This window comes from Engystomops pustulosus, chromosome 6 (genome assembly GCF_040894005.1).
Source record: "Engystomops pustulosus chromosome 6, aEngPut4.maternal, whole genome shotgun sequence".
In the NCBI taxonomy this organism is placed as follows: domain Eukaryota; kingdom Metazoa; phylum Chordata; class Amphibia; order Anura; family Leptodactylidae; genus Engystomops; species Engystomops pustulosus.
In genome coordinates, this window is record NC_092416.1 from 135,626,863 (window position 1) to 135,648,458 (window position 21,596).

Consider the following 21,596-nt stretch of genomic DNA (forward strand, 5'->3'; position numbering starts at 1 on the left):
ACAATAGGAGGCATTACACAGTGGAGGCCACAGAAAGAGGGGTAAACGCCCTACAACCTTTATTCACCTTTCTTCAATGTTAAAGTTGGGAAGTATAATAAAAGTACAGCATGGGGGTAGGAAATAGTGAAAGCAGTGCCCCTAAGTGTTAACATCCCCTACATAAGATGAATTAATATTAAACAACAGGCCCACTAAAGCAAATTAAAAAAAGATTACTGATTACAGTTTTGCGCACGGGATTGGATTTTGGCACAAATGCGCCAGCTTTCATGCGACACGAATTAAGGGGGCTGGCCGTCGGACGATCCAACGGATTCGGACTGAGCGCGGGATTTAACATTTGAATTTGTGTCGCAAGCCATGCACTTACATGCACCTGGAAGAAGATGGTGAACTCCGGCGGACCATGAGCGGAAAAGCGACACACGATCTTAGTGAATCGCGCTGGAGTCCATGATCGTCGACAGCGCACAGCGGGGATCGCACAAGGGACAGGTAAGTAAATGTGCCCCATTGTGTTTATCTCACAGAAATGTATTTCATCTACATGTCATTCTTAGTTCACTGTACTCAGTCTTTTGTAGATATCATTTTCATATTAAGGAAGAACTACACACTCAATCTCAAGATCTTCTGGGAATATATATTTATTTGACTCACGTAAAAAACAGATGTACAGGCATGTGCACCTCTAAGAAGCACTAGAAAAAAATGTCCAAAGATTTGCTTTCAGCAGCAGTTTTCTATCATATAAGACAGGCAATAAATAAGCCTATTGTTGAGCTCTGGTAAGAGAAACAAAGACAGTAGAGGATTTATACTCAGAAGAACTTTCACTCATAAAATCCATGTACATTTGTTTCTGCTCTCAAAACACATGTACACAAGAGCCATTTAGGACCTTCAAAGGACTCTACATGAGTGTCCAGGTAGTCCCCATGTTAAGTACAGGATCGTTTGTAGCTCCAGACAAATATTTTTTTTTTGTCCCTTTGACAACTGGATTGTAAACATTTTCTTCTGCCATTGGAACAAGGATTAGCAATAAAACCTCATAAGTAAAGAATCCAGAGTGCTTCAGTAGAGGTCACAGTCATCAGAGAGGTCTGTCTGTAACTAGAGGTCGTCTGTTAGTCGGTTGTTCTTAAGTCGGGGACCACCTGTGCCTGGATTTACTGTGAATTTTGTAAAAATAAACAGGGTAGGTATACGAATATCGATACTTAGAGTGCTCTTGTCAGAATGGTAAATTAAGAAGTAATTTCTTCTTTAAAGAGACTATTGCCCCCTCATATAAAATATCCTTTCTAGAATTCCAGCTTTTATGTGAAATCTCACCTGTTTGAAAAATCTTCTATAAATATGAATATGAAGAGAGAAGAATCATATTTTGCTCAAGTATGGAGGCTCCAATGGTAGTGTCCTTCAGATGCCCCTAACTTCAGTTTTATAGTCCCTGGAAACATGCTTATTAACCCCTTTGTGACCAATGGACCGCGGACTGTCTGTCTCTGACTGTGTGTCTCCAACTGTCTCTTATGTTCTCTGTCTGTCTCTGACCGCCTCTGTCTCTGACTGGGTGTGTCTCTCTGACTGTCTCTGTCTCTGACTATCTCTCGCCATCTTTCTGTCTGTCTCTGACTGTCTCTGTCTCTGACGTCTCTGTCTCCCACTGCGTCTGTCTGTCTCTGACTGTGTGTCTTCAACTGTCTCTGACTGTCTCCAACTGTCTCTTACATTCTCTGTCTGTCTCTAATCGCCTCTGTCTCTGACTGGGTGTGTCTCTCTGACTGTCTCTGTCTCTGACTATCTCTGATTGTCTCTGTCTCTGACTGTCTCTAAAAAGAAATAGTGAAAAACAAGGACAGATGATAGCAAAACGGGTAATAACATCTGATAATGTAAGAAGAAATGTTGTGAGTAGGGTGCTCACCTGCTCTGCAGTAATCTATTGCATGTAACCCTCATAAGGGGGTAGTCCGGGTAAAGTCCTACGGTTTTGAATCGCCGGCTCCAGAGACCAGGCTCCAGAGACCAGTTTCCTAAATTTGGGATGGTATGCGACAATATGGAGGGAACAATGGAGAAAAAGTTGGAGCTCTATTGGGCGCGCTATACCGAATCAGTATGGGAATTGAGTCTTATATAATGCACTCCTTAATAAATTTGTGAAGATTCAGATAAAAATCCATTTCCCAATTATTAATTTAACTGTCTGTATCTCTGGTTCTGAGGCTCAAAGAACCACAAGCCTAATATGATCTGAAAGATGAGATTATTTTCTTATAACAGCATGTTTCTAGGTGCTATAGAACCCAAGACAGCGGCATCAAAATTTATGCTCCCCCTGCAGCCTCCACACTTGATTCATCTCACATAAAAATATGACTCTTCTCTGCTCATTTGCACATGAGTTTGGAGAACTTTTTATACGTAAATTGGGGAGATTTCACCTAAAAGAGGTAAATTACAATTTACCCTTCCTTAGGGAGTTTCAGTGGGGGGACAGGTTTAAGAGCATGTTCTATCCAGAATTTCTCTTAACTTAGACTGTCCTATTGGGACTTATACAGATGTCCCCAGAACAAGACATCCCTCCAGCATTCAGAGTTAAGAGTTGGTTGATGTAAGTGATTATCTGCAAAGTAGTCAAAGTGTGCATCTATTAGACATAGGACACCGAGGATGTATCCACTATGGTGCATCAGGTTTGTTTGAGGCAGTATTCTTTTGACAATCACATTGGTATTCTGAACCTAGCAAAGGTCAAAAGTCACACTGAAAACATGCAGCAGAAATTGACACGTGGCAGCTTGAAAACCCACACTGCAGTGTTTTGCACAGGGTGTGGATGAGATTTCCAATTCACTTTTGTGGTACATTGCAAGGGATTATCCAATGTACCCCAGTTTTCGCTTTTATTTTTTGATTTACTAATCTGTAGATATTTTTCTATTTTAGTTGTAAATCCATTTGGGCATTACAGGAATTATCCATAGACCCAAATACTACATACACTGCCAGGGACACTATAAGTTTACATGTTAAATATGATTGTTTCCTCTGAACTGCATCTCTACAGTATCTCGACCATCTGTCCAGGTTCTCTGACAGCCATTACCTAAGTCAACACTTCTCTCTATTTACGCCCTCTCTTGAATGTTATAACACCTGTGCATATGTCAGTGCAGAAACAAAGCTTATGAACAGATAGACATTCATCGCTCCTTGGCATTAGATCAAAGGAAATAACATGCCAAACCTTATCAGAACTTTCCTAACCATGAAAATATGCCCTACCCTAAAAATAAGCCCTTACAAACGGCTATGAACTGTGGCACCTAGAAGAACATGATGTCATTTTAAAGAGGAAAATCAAAATTATCATAGTATGTAAGGCTGAAAAAAAGACACAAGTCCATCAAGTCCAACCTTTAAGAATTAAATAAATGTTTTATCCCCATAACCCGTGATATTTTTTCTCTCCAGAAAGTCGTCCAGTTCTCTCTTGAACATGTACATAGAGTCCGCCATAACAACCTCCTGCGGCAGAGAGTTCCATAGTCTCACTGCTCTTACAGTAAAGAACCTTTGTCTATGTTGATGGTAGAATTGCCTCTCCTCTAGGCGCAGAGGATGTCCCCTTGTCCTGGTCACAGGCCTAGGTATAAAAAGATCTTTGGAGAGATCCTTGTACTGTCCGTTCAGGTATTTGTACATTGTAATGAGGTCTCCCCTCAGTTGTGTTTTTTCTAAACTGAATTATTCCAAATTGTGTAATCTGTCAGTGTATTCTAGTTCCCCCATTCCCCTAATAATCCTGGTTGCTCTCCTCTGCACCCGTTCCAGCTCTACTATGTCCTTTTTATATACTGGTTCCCAAAACTGTACACAATATTCCATGTGTGGTCTGACCAGGGATTTGTATAAGGGCAAAACTATGTCTTTATCATGAGAATCTATTCCTCTCTTGATACATCCCATGATTTTATTTGCTTTAGCAGCAGCCGCCTGGCTCTGGTCACTAAAATTAAGTTTACCATCCACCAATACCCCCAAGTCCTTTTCAGCTCCAGTTTTACCAAGTAATTGACTGTTTAAATCATAATTACACTTTTTGTTTCCACGGCCCAAATGCATCAACCATTTCTCTGCCCACTCCTCAAGCTTCCACAAATCCCTCTGTAATACTAAACTATCGACCTCAGTATTTATTACTTTACACAGCTTAGTATAATCTGCAAATATTGAAACTTGACTGTGTAAACCCACTACAAGGTCATTAATAAAGATATTAAAAAGAAGTGGCCCCAATACTGACCCCTGTGCCACTCCACTGGTAACATCAACCCAATCTGAGAATGTGCTATTAATGACGACCCTCTGTTTTCTATCACTAAGCCAATTACTTACCCAAATACCCAAATTTTCCCCTATTCCCAGCAGTCTCATTTTATGTACCATTCTTTTATGCAGAATGGTGTCAAATGCCTTTGAAAAGTCCAGATATACAACATCCACAGCGTCCCCCAGATCCAGTCTGGAACTTACTTCCTCATAGAAACCAGTCAAATTAGTCTGACAGGACCGATCTCTCATAAACCCATGCTGATGCTGGGTTATAAGGTTGTGCACAGTGAGATACTCCAGGACAGCATCTCTAACAAACCCCTCAAATATTTTCCCCACCACAAAAGTTAGACTCACAGGTCTGTAGTTTCCCATGTAGTTCATGCAGAACCCGAGGGTGTATGCCATCTGTCCCCGATGATTTATCTATCTTAATGGTTGTGAGGTGGCGCCGTACCTCTTCCTGGGTTAAACTGTTGACATTCCAAAGAAATTTACATCTCTGTAACATCTCTCTCAAACACAATTATCATGCCACATTTAAGGGGAGATTCTCCTATTTAAAATGACACCATGTTATCGCCCCCCTCCATGCTGTTAGCTGAAGGTAGCATGGAAATGGAAGAGGGCAATGTGCAACGTGCTTCAAGCAGCTACTTGGACAATAGGGTCATATTCATAGAAAGTGCCTTTGCTAGACATCAGCAATTCGGACCAGTAAATCTAAAGAGCCACAAGAAATTCACAATGGAATTCAGGGTTTGCAGAGTTATAATAAAGTCCAAGAAGATTCAAAGCTGTTTGAATAGACAATGTTTTTGTTCAAGAATAAATATGGATTTTTGTTCATGGAACAAAAGAAGACATCCCCTGAACAACAATAGCAGGATTTCTGATTTGGTCACATTTATTGTATTAAAAAGGATCCCAAAAAATCAAATAACTGCAGAGGTGGTAAAAACAAAAACAGATAAACTGAGAGAAACTGTTCTAAAACGAATAATATGCAAAAAAAAAATGTAAGTGATTTTATTGTAACAGCTCAAAAATATATTCTTCAATTTGGTATCACCCTAATCTTGCTGATCAGTGGAATAGGACCATTTGCCCACAAGTAAGCATGCTGCATTACAGGACTAAACCTACAACTGCTGAACTGAACTCAGCATGTCCATTCAATTCAGGTAGGTTCAGTAAGGTAAATCCAGCATGCACACAGAGCAAGTTTGTCAGAACTGGCACGTGGGTAACTGGCCTAAATGTCGCAGGTTATTGATACAAAATAGTCTCAAAAATTTCACAAGGTCGTGTTACATCAGCACAATTCATACAATGCATTTCTTTTCACCCCTTCATCTAACGAAATCCTTCTTCATTAGGAATCACTGTAAGAAAAAAAGAACAAACCAAATGTGGATCAGCTAACCTAGTCCACTTTTGAACTCCATGCCTGAAACATATCTGCTATTTGCAGTTTAAAGGTGAATGTGTTACCAAAATAATAAAAAGTGTGTTTTTTACAAATAAAATTTCCTATATTGGAAAAAATTAAATATTATACTAGTTTAAGAAACTGTGGAGACCGAGGGGTTGTGCTGGATCCTGGTGGCTCAGGGTTATGCTTTCATTAGAAAATAAAGATCCGCTGATTCAGAATTCTGCTACTGCTGGAAACTTGTTTCTATTTAAGAAATAAATCTGATCTGATATGTGTTAATGTTTATGACACTGGGGTAGTTTAGGAGGTCAATTTCTGCTGATGGTTTCCTTTTCAGCACTAACATAGATGTGCAACAAACAGACATAAGAATTTCATCAGCTTCTCCGGATCGACCCCATCCCCTTATTGTAATTTCATTTCAAACCTGTAAGTGGAATAAAGGTCTACAAAGTTAGTGTTTGGAAATGTTAAAGAATAATAGGGAGAAAACATTTTTATTTAAAAGAGGAAAGTATTTAAGAAGTTTCCGATTCATTGTTTATTTTTTTCTGTATTTTCAGTTCTAATTGTTTCATGTCTCAGATAGCAAAGTTGGTGTGGAATTCACATTATACACAGGGTCCATTATTTGCTTTAAGAAAAAAGTTTGCCAGCATGACTAGTAATTGTGATAGGTTTGATACCAACAAGGGCTACAAATGCATCATACAGCGACATTCAAGGGCATAGAGTACCCGCGCCTTGGAGCTCCGGCTCCAAAGCCTGGGCCACGCTTCTGCCTAAGCACAGCTCAACAGCCTCGGTTTGGAAGCCGCATGCACAGAACTCAGGTCTCCCACGCGAGTTTGCACAGCTGCAGGAAGCCGTGCGCTGAAAAGATAGGCGATGAACTAGTAGGGGGCATCGACCTGCTCCACGGCGTGGGTACTCAAGTAGCTACCCAGTAGCCACTGCCGCTAATTTACATAATGCTAAAATGTTATTTTTGTTAAATTATACTTATTTACTTGATTATCAAAGTATATTAAAGGGAAGGGGCTTTCAGCATGAATCTACCAGCGGATCTACCTTATCAGGTAGTTATGTGGTGGTAGGTTTCCTTTAAGAAGTGTCTGCGCCAGTTTTGTGTCACGGCTATAGTGTGTCCGACAAGACAGAGAAGTGTGCACCTAAAATGGCGTGCTAGTGCTGACAGAATTGTGTTGCATGCTGTTTGTTAGAAGTGCACCTAAAAAAAGATGGTGAACATTTACCGAGCAGTGCAGGGTGGGCCAGATAATTGTGCGCCAGTATTCAGTTACATCCACCGCTTCTTGCACATTTGTGAGGCAAAATGCACTAAGTGCAGTTTTCCTCACTATTGATAAATCTGGGCCATCCCTTTTTGTTCTCTTTCCTTTGGTAAAAAAAAAAAAGTTTGGGTACTGAATCCAGACCTGAATCCCCACCAGAAACAGTTGGTGTTAACTCTTTGAGTGCTGCTGACAAGGTCAACAGCCATTTTTAGGAGGGTCGTTGTTACTGATGAGATTATCAGGGTTGAGCCTCCCCAAAATGTCAGTGCCCTGTGCCGTCAGCATGTTAGTGAGACTTTGCCCGTGGCATACAAAGATTTCATGCTTACGGGTGCCGGGAGTTGGGGTTGGGTTGAGTCGAACTCAGACCAAGATGGTCAGGTTTGGGTGACCGGAGCCGACAAAGTTTGGTACAAACAAAGTCCACTCACCACTAGTAATAAGTGGATAAAAATCTGACTTGAAGGCTGGAAACTGCTGGTGCATAGTCATAACAGCAGAATATGGAGACATTTATTCTCTGCAGCAATGTTTGGCCTGTGCCTCGTGTATTAAACTGCTTCTTAAGATTAGTTCTGCGGTGCTAAAGCACAACATTACAGGGTAATGGCCTCAATGCCTTATCTGCCTTCTTTTTGTTTGGGTTATTATTGTAAAGGATTATCTTGTCATGTTTTGTTAGAACTTCTGCTTTGTAGACAATATCTTTTTTAACAAATAAATACTTGGTCTCATGTGACCTCACAAGCACCGTAGCCCATATTTCTGTATAAAAGCTGCCGGAATTTATGGAAATACATTGATTTACACTTTGTTATACTGAGAACACAACCTCATCAATACTTTTTTGACAAAGTGGAAAAAACTTATAATGAACACTCTCTGGAAGAACTAGTATCCTTGCATTGCATGGGAATTTTGTAATGGTTCATCTTCACTTTGGCGAGGCTCCAAGGAAATTGAACAGGCGGAATACAGCCCCTTAGAGGGGTGGCCACTTTACCTCATGTTTTTTGTAATGTGTGTGTAATTGTGTGGGTAGGGGGGGGGGGGCAGGCCATTAGGTAATTTACCAATAAACATCTATTAAAAGTTCTGAACCGCTTTATGGAGGGTCATGTCATCTCTATCTGTCCATGAACAATCACCCTGCCAGGACCTTATGATAGTATTCATGAATATAAGATTAAGGTCCTGGCTGGGCAATTGTTCAGGTAAAATCACATGACCCTCCATCTGCTGCCATTTTATGGCTCATGGGGTAAAACACAGGAGATTTCACTTTACATATCAAGAAAGAAAACTCTTAATAGATGTATATTGGTAAATTACCTAATATGCTTCCCCCACACTTACACACACATTACAAAAATGTGAGGTATAGTGGCCAACCCCTTTAATGAAAACATGAAAAATGTACTGGGTTGGAGTTCAGTTGGGAGGTAGGGACTGCTATCATCATAGATGATTATGAAGTTATGAGTCCAGATAATGGGGTAATGCAAATAGTCTGTATTTAAACAATTGAATATACCCTTAAGAAGGGGACCTAAGGATATTTTCCAATAAGAGGCATTGAATAAAGATTCATGAGTTTAATTGAGATACTTCAAGGCAAGCATACACCCTAAAACTTTACTGAGATTGATTCTCCAGGTTTACGCTATCTGGCCATTGATAAATATGGGCTTCTGTGATCAGTTCCTCATTAGGGAAAAGCTTCTAACAAAGAGATATTGGCCAAAGCAGATATATTTAGTAAACCATTTGTTGTGCATACAATATTAGGGTACATTCATTGTAGACCATAATGTTAATTGTACATAGAAGGCCTGCATTATTTACTAATGCACAAAAAGCACAGAGAGGGATTTACCTCCATGGAAGTAATGATCAAGGTGACACTGACAGACAGTTTTCCAGAATAAGATGCACATATTGCTTATTTTTACAGTGTATTTCCAGGTTTAAAGCATAATGAACAAAATGTTATCATCATGCAGCATCCAATGTCTACTTTAGAGGTACAGGATCTGTTTTACTCATCACTATGCGTAAGGGGTGTTATATTTAGAACTTTGATATCATTTAAATAAAATCCATAGAAAGCAAAAACATGACAAACAATAGCATCTGCAGTAGTGGAAGAAGGTCATTCAGCTGTAGAACTACTCTTTGGATAGGACATGATGTTTGCCGAAAATGAATGCAGGCAAATACATCTATTTTCATGTGAAGTCATTTCCAGAATAACGTTCTTTATGCTTCCTAGAATTTCACTGCCTGTATACAATATTCCATATTTCCTTGCCTCATTGCTTATTTATTCTTAGTCATCTAACGTAATAACTCCTTGTTTCTTTAGTTTGTTCTTCTTGTATCTAGAAGAATGCCATTAATCATACCTTGTGGCTTTAGATTGTGCTAAATGCATTATTTTACACTTGCCTGCATAGAATACAATTTCACATTCTCATAAATTGCTTCCATTTAGGTTAATGTTCATTCACTCGGCTCAGTTGGTCGTAGAGGTGAGAAATACTAATTCACCTGAGAAGAGATATTTATGTTTTTCCACAATTCCGCTTATGGTAAAATAAAATTACTGTAATTCTCTGTAGAAATACCAATTTCAGCTATTTACAAGGCAGAAACTGGAAATATGTCATTTTCTTCTGAAAAAAGTTCAAAAACGGAAGAAAACTTTTAGAGATCAAGCTGCCCCAATCCAAGGTAAAAGGCAAGCTTTTGTATACTCTCACCCTATGCATCTTTATATATTTTTTCCCATTAAAATCTTGGTTGACTTGAAACGCTACCGTTACAGTTATTACAAACAATCGAAATCTAATTAAATAGAGAAATTCTACAGAAAGGAAGTGTAGTCAGGAAGCTGATGATCGATACTGCGTAATATCTCACTAATTATGGCCGGAATATTTAATGTACTGCAAAAAAAACGAATGCTTCTACAACAACGGTGCTCGGGCTTGGTTAATTTTCTTCCTTTGCATTTTGGGTCATATTATTGAGAGATAAATCAATTACACTTGAGGCATGAGGGAAGATGTCAGAGGTCCAGAGAGAGCAAGTTAAGGTACCCAACACTTTAACCACTCACTCAGGCACTAGTACAGCAAACTACTTTTGGATTCATGCCTGGTCTATCTTAATGAATAAAAAGATATCCATGTTGTCTGAATATAGGCAGATCCTCTTGTTGGTGATTAAACCCTTGCCACAGGTCAGGCCAGCACCTCCAAGGCATAAAGGGCAAGCTCTGGCCACTTGTCCACTTTACCAACACCAGAAATTAAACGGGAGTAGCAGGAGATGTGTTGATAGTTACTCATCCACCCTGTGAGTCAAAGTCTGCCTCCTGGTACTAAGTTCTGTATTCAATGGTTTTGGATGTTGCAAAGAATTGAACAAGGTGTTCCACATTATGGCCATGCTAACCCTCACTTCCGAGTATGTGCTAGTGCTCTTGCTGCATTAGTGACATCCTCCAACTCCTTAGTCTTGTGCTGATACTGAGCCCTCAGTGTCAGAAAAGCTCCACTAGAGTGCACTTGTTTTCTTTAATTTTCCTCTCACGCTTTACTGGTGGAATTAAGGATCTAATTTTATCCTTATAGAGCTGTTTGTGCAGGCACAGGGGCTTGTATTGACTCATGTGAGCCAGGTCACCTAGAGTCAAGGACAAGCTGTCCCCAATTGGAGGTGTTTCCCCCTTCGCATCCTCCAGCTACGCTCCAGTGACACCCAAGAACAGTGATGGGTGCCACCTTGCTGTTAGGAAAACTTCTCCTGAAAAACTGTTCCCTGGCTTGACAGGGGATTACCTGTTGCTTTTGGTCCAGCAACCCACCACGTCAGCCATTTTTCCAGCAAATGATGGGGATGGTAGTGCTGACAATCGCATCACTATATTGACCTTGTTGGTGGTGTATTGGAACTAGCGCAGCATGGCACAAATGTCCCACATGGAGGTCCAGTCATTGCCCAGGTGAAACACAATTATTGCTTGCTGCTGCTCACACACCCTTTCCAGCATATGTTAAGTGAAATTCCACCTGGTTGGTTCATCACTTATGAGGCAGTCAGTGGGAAGGCCAGCATTCCTCTGCAGTAGAGATATATATGTGAGCAGCCCGAAGTGTTCATACACAGCACACACGTTATACAGTAAATTCAGCATGTCTGGATGATTGACCAGGAAGCTTTGCATCAACCATTTGAACAATGTGCCAGGAAGCCCTTATAGGCCCAGTCTCCACTACACAAAGAGGTGTAACATCCCTGCCCATGCATACTTGTTCATGTGTCAGTTGTGATGTGCACCTTGCCACTAATGGAATTGTACAGTGCACTCCTGATTTTGTCCACAAAGTGAGTAAAGTAGTGACCACTGGGAATGACATAATGTGGGACAGCCGCTGCCATAAGATTCTAAAAGCTCTCCGATTCCACTTGCCTGAATGGTAGAATTTCAAAGGCCTTTTTAGCCTTTGCCGCTGCCCTTCTTATCAGTCTTCACACTGCAGAAAGCAGCAATGCCTCTGGAAACTCTTTATGTACAACTGGTGGATGGCCCACAGATTCCCAGCTAGGAGAGTCCTCAGAATTAGTCATGAACATTAGCGACCGCTCCATGACCTGTGGCTGAGATGGCCTTGCTGGTCTGAAGAGTGGTGAGCTAGAGGGCTCTGGACTTTCAGCAGAGATGGAGTAGGTTGAAGAAAATATTAAGTATCTTGAGGCATGTAATCTACCAATGCCTCAACGTTTGCCTCTGTGCTGTAAGATGGTATAGACATACACAAACAGCATAACAAACAGTTACTGTCACAGGCATGGTAGTAAGGGTTTAAACAGGCTACCATTGTTATGTTTGTAATGTATCCGTATACATAGGTACATTGGCATTAGAAACAATCTGTTGGTTTTAGAGAGCTGGAAAGTGGTTGGATAGTTTAAAACACCTCAGGGGTTGCATACAAAGTGGAAGCACTTGTAATTTGGATCAAAATGATTCCATCTGAAACAAAACGATGGTCCAAAATTTTAATTTGTGCATGAAATGAATCTCAGAAGTTGTGCTTATCTCTGCTCACAGCCATTGGATATCGCATACGTGTGTAGGTTGGTCATGTACGGCCAGCTGCAGCATTTGGCTCACTATCAGGCCCTTGGATATAGAACAATCCTTTCTTAAACATTTAAGTGTTCCAATGTCAAACAGCTCTCACTGAAGCTTAAGACTGAATTCATTGTTAACCTATCCAGATTTTTACATTTCTCTATTCTTTGGGAACTTTCTGTAAGTATGGCACTGTATGTATAAAGAAACTTGCAGAGATAATTCAATTAATATCACTTTAAAAGCATTGCCAACTACCTCTATCAAATGTAATGTTCAGATACCATCTGTAAATGTAAATGCTATCCTGTCTATCCGGGATAGATACATAGTTATACTATGAAGAAATGTGGTTAATATTAGTAGCATTGCAATAATAGAGAAGATTGGATCTTGTCCAAGTACCACAGTCCTGTGTATATCAAAGGTATATAACATATTTCTCTCTCCTTTAACAATCAGCCAGACATTTATTCTGCCTATGTGAATTGGGCTTAGATTTAAAACCCCAAAACCTTGTGCTAGGTTGCAAACCTCCCCTCGAATTGTATAAAAAACTATCATTTTTATGTTTCAGTATTAATGATAAAGTATTAAATCTACTCTAGGATCTTATACGTATATCTGCAATCCTATATATACAATGGGTACAGAAAGTATTCACACCCTTTTAAATTTTTCACTCTTTGTTTCATTGCAGCCAAATGACAAGATCAAAAGTTCTTTTTTATTTGCTCTTCTACTGTATCTATATCTCATATCTATCATCAATCTACATATTATCTGTCTATCTCCTATAAAATTTGTCTAAAGTCCCATATTACAGATTGTAGTTTACAAACAGTAGTATGGTAAGACAGAGGGTTATTATTGTGCAGGACTAAAGGGAGTTTCTCAATGAATGTGACGGTTCATAAAATAGTTTCCTTTAGGGTTCCCCCCTTTTAGTTTTGGCCAGGGCCCCACTTTTTCTAAAACCCGGCGTGCAGATTCCAATAGCCGATGCTGATTTTAATAAGGTTATATAGTTCCCATTGCTTGGCTCTCTGCCAGTGGCAAGTTGTGAGTCCCAGGGAGGGGACAGCTGTAGCCTGTGTGTGCCTGTGTCAGTCTCCTCTCTCACCCCTCCCAACTTCATGTCATGTTGCAGGGGAGGGGGATGGTGTAGAGTAGAGCAAGAATGCATGAGGAGACATGGGCTGCAGTAGCATAGGGGTTTGGAACTTGTCACCAGATAAAAATGACATTCCTGTGACATACCACTTATTTCAATAGTACAAAATATGAAAATGGTGATGTTTTCACAGAGTTTATTGTTGTCAGAAGACATTTTTCTTGTACTTCCAATGTACAGTACATGCAACTGTTCTTGGAGGTAAGTGCACTTCACCACTACTTCAATGCACTTGCGCCTGAAAACCATTTCATGTGCGGTGCAGCCCAATTTTCAGCAGGGACTGCACTTGTTGGTTACTATATTTCTTTTACTTTGTATTGTTAATATCTGTGTATATAAAGCATGTCTTAAATATATACCTGAGCTAAATAAAACTGAAGAAAAATGAAAGTATGGTTATTATAAGCAATGTAACCAAGTAGCAGAAAACAATGAGCAAAGAAAAATTAGTTCATTTCAAGAATTTTCATCTACAATGCACTACAACAAATGCTCCTGGAACAAGAGTTTTAATCAGTTTAATGCGTTTGCTTATTGTTGTATAAAAAAGCGATCACCTCCTTACTGTGCAGCTGACATCTCTAAATAAATGGTATTAATAAGAATAAATGTATGTTTATTCCTTGTGTATCCAGATCCAGGTACAGGCATTAATTACAGGCAGAATAAAATAAGGTGCATATTCACATTAATGTTCATCCCAAGCAGTGAACCGCACTGGCTTTATAATAGGTAGTATAATATGTTATTAAAGTATATATTAACAACATTTCTTTTTCTCTGTAAGGTTTTGGATTTCCAGTCCATATAGGCTTCCATGATAAACTCCATTCTAATCATGAATTTTAGAGGGTATTCTATATATCACTAAAACCAAACTGGTATTTTTTTTTTCTTTAAAGGGGTAGTCCACGTGATATGGGATAAGTGTCTAATAAAGTGAGTCACTGACCACTGGGAACCCGCTGGGCCATGACATAATAATGTGGTAGCATATGCAAGTTACAGCAATAAGTTATATTAGCTTTGTGCACGCTTGACCCTGTGTTTCATTGTTATGTGGATAATACCAAAAGAGAAAGGTCCAAACTATAGCAATAGATGACTGGGGTTTTTTAATTAAATTTACCAAACCATATTTGCCAATAGGCACATTAAACCCATTTGTCAATAAATGAAAAGTAACTTTTTTTAAATATTTTAAAACAGAGGCGATTAGCATATATATAAATCTGTGTTTAAACACACAGTAGGTGGATTGTATTTATTCTATGAGTAGCTCATAAAAACTGGAGAGTAGAAGTTATTGGATGTTGGACAATAAAGTTTCAAGGTAACAGAGTATCAGCAAGTGTCTATGTTTTACACCAGGGGTCCCCAAACTTTTTACATAGGGGGCCGTTCCCTGGTCTCTCAGACCATTGGAGGGCCGGACTAAAGTTTAAAAAAAAAATAAGAAATTTCTCTGTACACTGCACATTATTTAATATATAATTTATATAATAATATTTTAGTAATATGCCCCCATAGTCAGTAATATGCTCTCCGCCAGTAGTCAATAATATGTCCCCTCAGTATAAACATGTCCCCTCAGTATAAACATGCCCCCTCATCATTAACATGCCCCACTCATTTATGTCTCCCTTATAATAAACATGTCCCCCTCATGGTATAATGCCCACTCATGCATGCCCCCCTCATGGTATAATGCCCCCTCATGCATGCCCCCCTCATGGTATAATGCCCCCTCATGCATGCCCCCCTCATGGTATAATGCCCCCTCATGCATGCCCCCCTCATGGTATAATGTCCCCTCATGCATGCCCCCCTCATGGTATAATGCCCCCTCATGCATGCCCCCCTCATGGTATAATGCCCCCTCATGCATGCCCCCCTCATGGTATAATGCCCCCTCATGCATGCCCCCCTCATGGTATAATGCCCCCTCATGCATGCCCCCCTCATGGTATAATGTCCCCTCATGCATGCCCCCCTCATGGTATAATGTCCCCTCATGCATGCCCCCCTCATGGTATAATGTCCCCTCATGCATGCCCCCCCTCATGGTATAAAGTCCCCACATGCATGTCCCCCTCATGGTATAATGCCCCCCTCATGGTATAATGCCCCCTCATGCATGCCCCCCATCATGGTATAATGCCCCCTCATGCATGCCCCCCTCATGGTATAATGCCCCCTCATGCATGCCCCCCTCATGGTATAATGCCCCCTCATGCATGCCCCCCTCATGGTATAATGCCCCCTCATGGTATAATGTCCCCTCATGCATGCCCCCCTCATGGTATAATGTCCCCTCATGCATGTCCCCCCCCCATGTTATAATGTCCCCTCATGCATGCCCCCCCTCATGGTATAATGTCCCCTCATGCATGCCCCCCTCATGGTATAATGTCCCCTCATGCATGCCCCCCTCATGGTATAATGCCCCCTCATGCATGCCCCCCTCATGGTATAATGTCCCCTCATGCATGTCCCCCCCCCCATGTTATAATGTCCCCTCATGCATGCCCCCCCCCCTCATGGTATAATGTCCCCTCATGCATGCCCCCCTCATGGTATAATGTCCCCTCATGCATGCCCCCCTCATGGTATAATGCCCCCTCATGCATGCCCCCCTCATGGTATAATGTCCCCTCAGGCATGCCCCCCTCAGGGTATAAAGCCCCCCTCATGGTATAATGCCCCCCTCATGCATGCCCCCTTCAGGGTACAATGCCCCCCCTCATGGCATAATATCCCCTTCTCCATGCCCCCCTCATGGTATAATGTCCCCTTCTCCATGCCCCCCTCATGGTATAATGTCCCCTCCTGCATGCCCCCCTCATGGTATAATGTCCCCTCATCATAACCAGGGTCCCCACAATCCACTAAAATGGCCAGCAGTACTATTAAAATAAAAACTCATACATACCTGGGTCCAGCGTGTTCCTTCAGCAGCCTCTTCTGCTCTCCCCACATCTGACTGACCCGTCAGCTCCGGAAGAGCAGGGAGAGAGGGCGACCTCTTGTGGCGGTGATTGACATTGCGAGGAGCCAATGTCTCCTCACGCTGTCAATTGGGCCTCCTCACAGCACCCGGGTTCGCAGAGGCCAGGTAACAGCAGCGCTGCTCCGTCACTGAGCATGATGCCGCAGGGGTGCTGCTGCGGGGGCCGGATAGAAAGGGTCTGCGGGCCGCATGTGGCCCGCGGGCCGTAGTTTGAGGACCCCTGTTTTACACAATTAATGAACATATTTTGAACTTTAATCTGCTGTTGATACAACAGCCAAATCATTTATTGCAATAGGACCCTTGTCATACATGTGCAGCACTTAGTACAGCTCCGATACCCCCGAGGACGCCAGTTTCTGGGGTGACTGTGACTTTCTTTGTTATTTTAATCAGCAGTGTTAAAAAGTAGAAATGTGTGTTATATGATATATACAAGATAAGGGATGTATGCTATAAACAGGACTTACTGAGATAGTAATGGATCTAAGTGCAGCAAATGGCACTGTAGTTAAATTAGATTGTTTGCTTTATTGACATCACCCAACAACTTCTACTCTCCAGTTATTATGAGCTACTCCTAAAATAAATACAATCCACCTACTCCAGCAGTTATATTTTATATACAAATATATATATATATTTGTATATACACTAATCAGCTTTATTTGTTTTTAAAATATTTTAATAAAATTTACTTTTTATTTATTGACAAATGGGCTTAATGTGCCTATTGGCAAATATAGTTTGGTCATTGTTATGGGGTACAGGCTGTTAAAACGACATCAATCAGACACATTTCTATTTATTTGGAAAATCTCAGTAGTAGTAGCCCCAATTGGTACACAATTATATAGAAATGGCAATCCATACGTTCCTAGGGGTTATTTATCATTATGCCGACTCCTTGTGATAAATCTATGGCTGCCTTTAGAGCTCTGCTGCCCATCAGATTTATAAAAGTGGCGGTGGTCTTTTAATAAAGGCCAGTGCCACTTTGAATTGGAGCATTGGCTGTAGCTACAGCTTATTGATGCTACAGGGAGAGATGATTAACTGTTTCTGGTCCTGTGCGGCACCAAATAGCGGATTGGTGCAAAGACCATGGGGCTCATCTACAAAGGGTCGCGGATCCCACTTTTGTTGGACTGTTTGCTGTTTTTGGGATTTGCACGGCTTGGACAGGTATTTAACAGGTGTCTGCACTTGGATTGTGTCCAGTGTCGGACTGGCCCACCAAAGCATCAGAAAAACCTCCAGAGAGCCCCAGGCTTTCACACTTTATAATGGGCCCCAAAGATCTTCATTTGGAAGTAAATGGAGTAATCAGTTGATATTATTATGATCTATTTCATATAGGACAATTTCAATATTATAGATTATTAGGTCTTTTTCATCATACATCCTACATGATATGATATTTTTATGGTATTTTATGGTTGAGGGGTGGGCCCTCAAGATCACCACCTCTGGGAGGCCCAACAAATGCCAGTCCAACACTGATTGTGTCACACGCAATCGTTTTCTGTGTCAGCTGCATAAATTGGAGGTTTGCCGTTGGATGATTCGACTGATTCGGACTGAGCGCAGGATTTAATTTTCAAATTGTGTTGCGAGCCCAAGCACTTACATGGATCAGTAAAAAGATGGTGAAATCTGTCGGACCTGAGCTGGGAAGTGACACATGCAGGATATCGGACGCATGATTTTAGTGAATGGTGGCACAGTGCAATATCGGCAGACAATGCACTTTTGATGAACTCCAACGGCCGGAGTTAGTAAATGAGCCCCCATGTGTTATTATCCTTAGTATAGGCCATTACAAGTAATACCTGGAAGTATTAAAAGTAACGCCTTTATAAATGTGTGCCATGTCAATCAAAAGTAATCTACTTTAAAAGCAAAATACCTCTATCCTATGTAATGTTCAGATACCATCCGTAAATATATATTCTAGAATGATAGACAGTTGTACTATGAAGGAAGGTGGTTAGTATTAGTAGCATTGCAATGATAGAGAAGCATGGATCTTGTCCCTGTACCGCAGTACTGTGTATATTAAATGTACAGTATATACACAACATATTTCTCTCTCCCTTAGCTATCAGCCAGACATTTATGGTGCCTGTGTGAATTGGGCTTAGATTTAAAACCCTAAAACCTTGTACTTGGTTACAAAGCTTCCTTCGAATTGTATAAAAAAGTAAGAAAACAAGTGCATTCCTGTAGAGAAACATTGTTATTTTTATGTTGCAGTATGATTATACATATATAAATATATTTCTGTGACCTTCTAGCAGCCCAGATAGACATTTATATTAGCATGTCATCATGTCTGTTGAATATTGTATTGTACCAATAAAATTGCTGCAGAATATCTGCAGTGATTCATGACAGAAAAAAACCTGGATACTAACGCTTTATCTATTGTTTGCCGCCCATGTGGGACACTCCTACCGATGACAGTAGAAAAGACTGCCTGTGCCTAAAACTTAAAGAGGAATAGGACCTGCTCTAAAATCTGTGGCTCTGCTTGTGTCCTGTGATGTAATTATGTTTTAAATCCAATCTGTGGATTCCCCCAAAGACAATGGGGCTCATTTACTTACCCGTCTAGAGGAGTTCACAGAAAGTGCATTGTCCGATGATTATGCACTCTGCCGCGATTCACTAAGATCATGTGCCCGATATCCTGCATGTGTTGCTTGTAAGTGATTGGTCTTGTGACACTATTTGAATGTTAAATCCCGCGCTTAGTGCGAATCCGTCAGATCGTCTGTCGGCATACCCCCGATTTCTGTTGCATGAAAGCCAGCACAGCTGCACCTAAATCCGATCACATGCGACACAATCCCCTGTTAAATACCTCTCACAGCCGGGCAAAACCCGAAAACGTCGGAAAGTCCAACAAAAGTGCGTCTGCAGCCCCAATATGTGATCATCTCATTTACATGGAACAATTTTAACTTAAATGCACTATCCAAAGAAGAGAACCCTTGTAAGACATTTGTTAACTAGTCAAAACAATGTAGATGAACCTTCTAATAAATAAATAGAAATATGTAACTTATGCAAAACAAAATAACATAATTTGGAAAATTGCCCAATAGTCATGCTTTTCTTTTAACTTTTACTTCTCAGAATACTTATATACTGACAGACTGGCACCTGGAAATACATAAGTAAGGCTTCCCATAAAACTGTAAACCTGGGGTCTCAGTCACATTGAAAGAACATTTAAGTGTATTATGTCCAAGTTCTTGTATTATAAGGATGAGTAATAAGAAATATAATCTTGTGTACATGTGTATTGAGAGCATGAACAAATGTGTGAAAGTCCTTCTCAGTCCCAAATGTTATGGGTGATTGGGGGGGCTATGGGCCCCTTTGAAGGCTTGGACCCAAAACTGCCTATGTTATAATCCACTACTGAGCTGGAAAGGAGATTCAGTGACCCACATTTTTAAAACTAGTGCAGTCTCTACTATGTGCAGTATTCCTGTGGAGTGTGTAGCGTGCGCCATATTAAGGGCTTCTAAACCTTCTTCATCTTAACTTAATATGCATCATAGGACCACAATGCCCATAAATTCATTCAATAATAATAAATCCCAGGTTTATTTATGTTTCTGTATACCACTAATATCCATATTTGCCCCTGTCTCAAAAAGGTCAGAAAGATGAAGACCTGATTCATATCAACCAGCTTCATTATGTCTCTAATGAGAGGATTGGAAGTAGAAACGTATGCCAGCTAATTCTAAGTAGCCTCATAGTAATCAAAGTCATCTATTATGGTATAATAGAGCAAGTTCCGACCATAGTCGTGAACAACGGCCAAAAAAAAATCCCCACTATATGCAGCGAGATTATTAAGTGGAAACCTTATTATAGTTAAAATAATTTCAGCCGGAGTTTGCATTTAATTGATTTAACAGAAGAAAACAGCGGGATGTGCTTTGTTCTCTACACTTAATGAGGCTGCTGATCTACGGGAACAGGGACGCGAATCGGGGGGAATCCTTCATGAATAAGAATTCACAAGTAAATGTGGATAATAGGCTTTGTAACAGTGTTATTAGCCCCTTCAGCATATGCACTGTCACTTGTCTGAGGTTACAGGAAATACTATGTTAACTCTTAATATATAACAGAGCTAGGGGGGCATCTTTGGAATCCATCGGCCTGAACACTTTACCTGTTATTGTACCAAAAGAATCTTTACATACAAAGGCATCTTTGAGACTGTATGTTATGGGCATCTTAGGATATTCTTTTAAAATAAAGTTTTGTAAATTAATGGTTAGACCTGAGACTGTACCACCAGGGCCGGCACCAGTGGTGGCTGTACCTGGGCAAGTGCCGGGGGCCCTGAGCTGCTGAGGGGGCCCACATAAGTTTGAATATAAGGAATCCATAGAGGGTGAGGGGGCTTCATATAAAATAACCATGAGGGGGCTCCATATAAAATAACACATGAGGGGGCCCCCACGTGAGTTTACCCCCACTGAAACCTGGAGCTGACCCAGTGTTCCACCAACTTAATTCACTGTCAATGAATGAAACCAACAATGAGTCATGGTTAGGGCAAACCCACACAAGAATATTTTTTAATGGAGGGCACACATCTGTCCTAAATGCAATACTTTTTAAAAGATCAGTGCCCACTGTTGTTATTTCAATGGACTGTGTGACTGATTGGCTGAAAAGTATCCCTAGTCAAAACAGTTTTTTTTAATAGAGCACTTATAGACAATAGTTTATGAGCATTCATGAAAAATGGCTGTTGCTAGGCTCCTCACCCCTCCTCTCTCCACAGACGGTAGGGCAGCCATGCCGTAAATCTGGCAAAAGATAGGACACTTTTCCGGCACAGTCGCATGATTCTGAAATGATATGGCGGGCAATATGACCTTTCAAATAGATGACCGTATTGTCCACTGAAGTCAATGTGGCTGTGTGCTACCTGTATTAAAGCGGTATGTAACAGGAGCACTCAGCCATATATAAACGTTTGCGTGCAAGTGGCCTTACTGTGTCTGATCAGGCCAGTTAGGACTCTTTCACAATAATGTTTTTTCTCTCCAAATGGACAGGACATATACCCAATATAGTCAATAAAATATAGACCATCAGCCTGTGAGAATGTAATATACTAAAAGGATTTCTTCTCACCT

General features: G+C 40.7%; 1 protein-coding gene across 2 annotated transcripts in view; it reads left to right on the forward strand.

Annotated features, from left to right (window-relative positions):
- Positions 1-21,596, forward strand: part of KCNH6 (potassium voltage-gated channel subfamily H member 6) — a 150,695-nt gene that overhangs the window by 58,656 nt on the left and 70,443 nt on the right. The window lies entirely within an intron of this gene.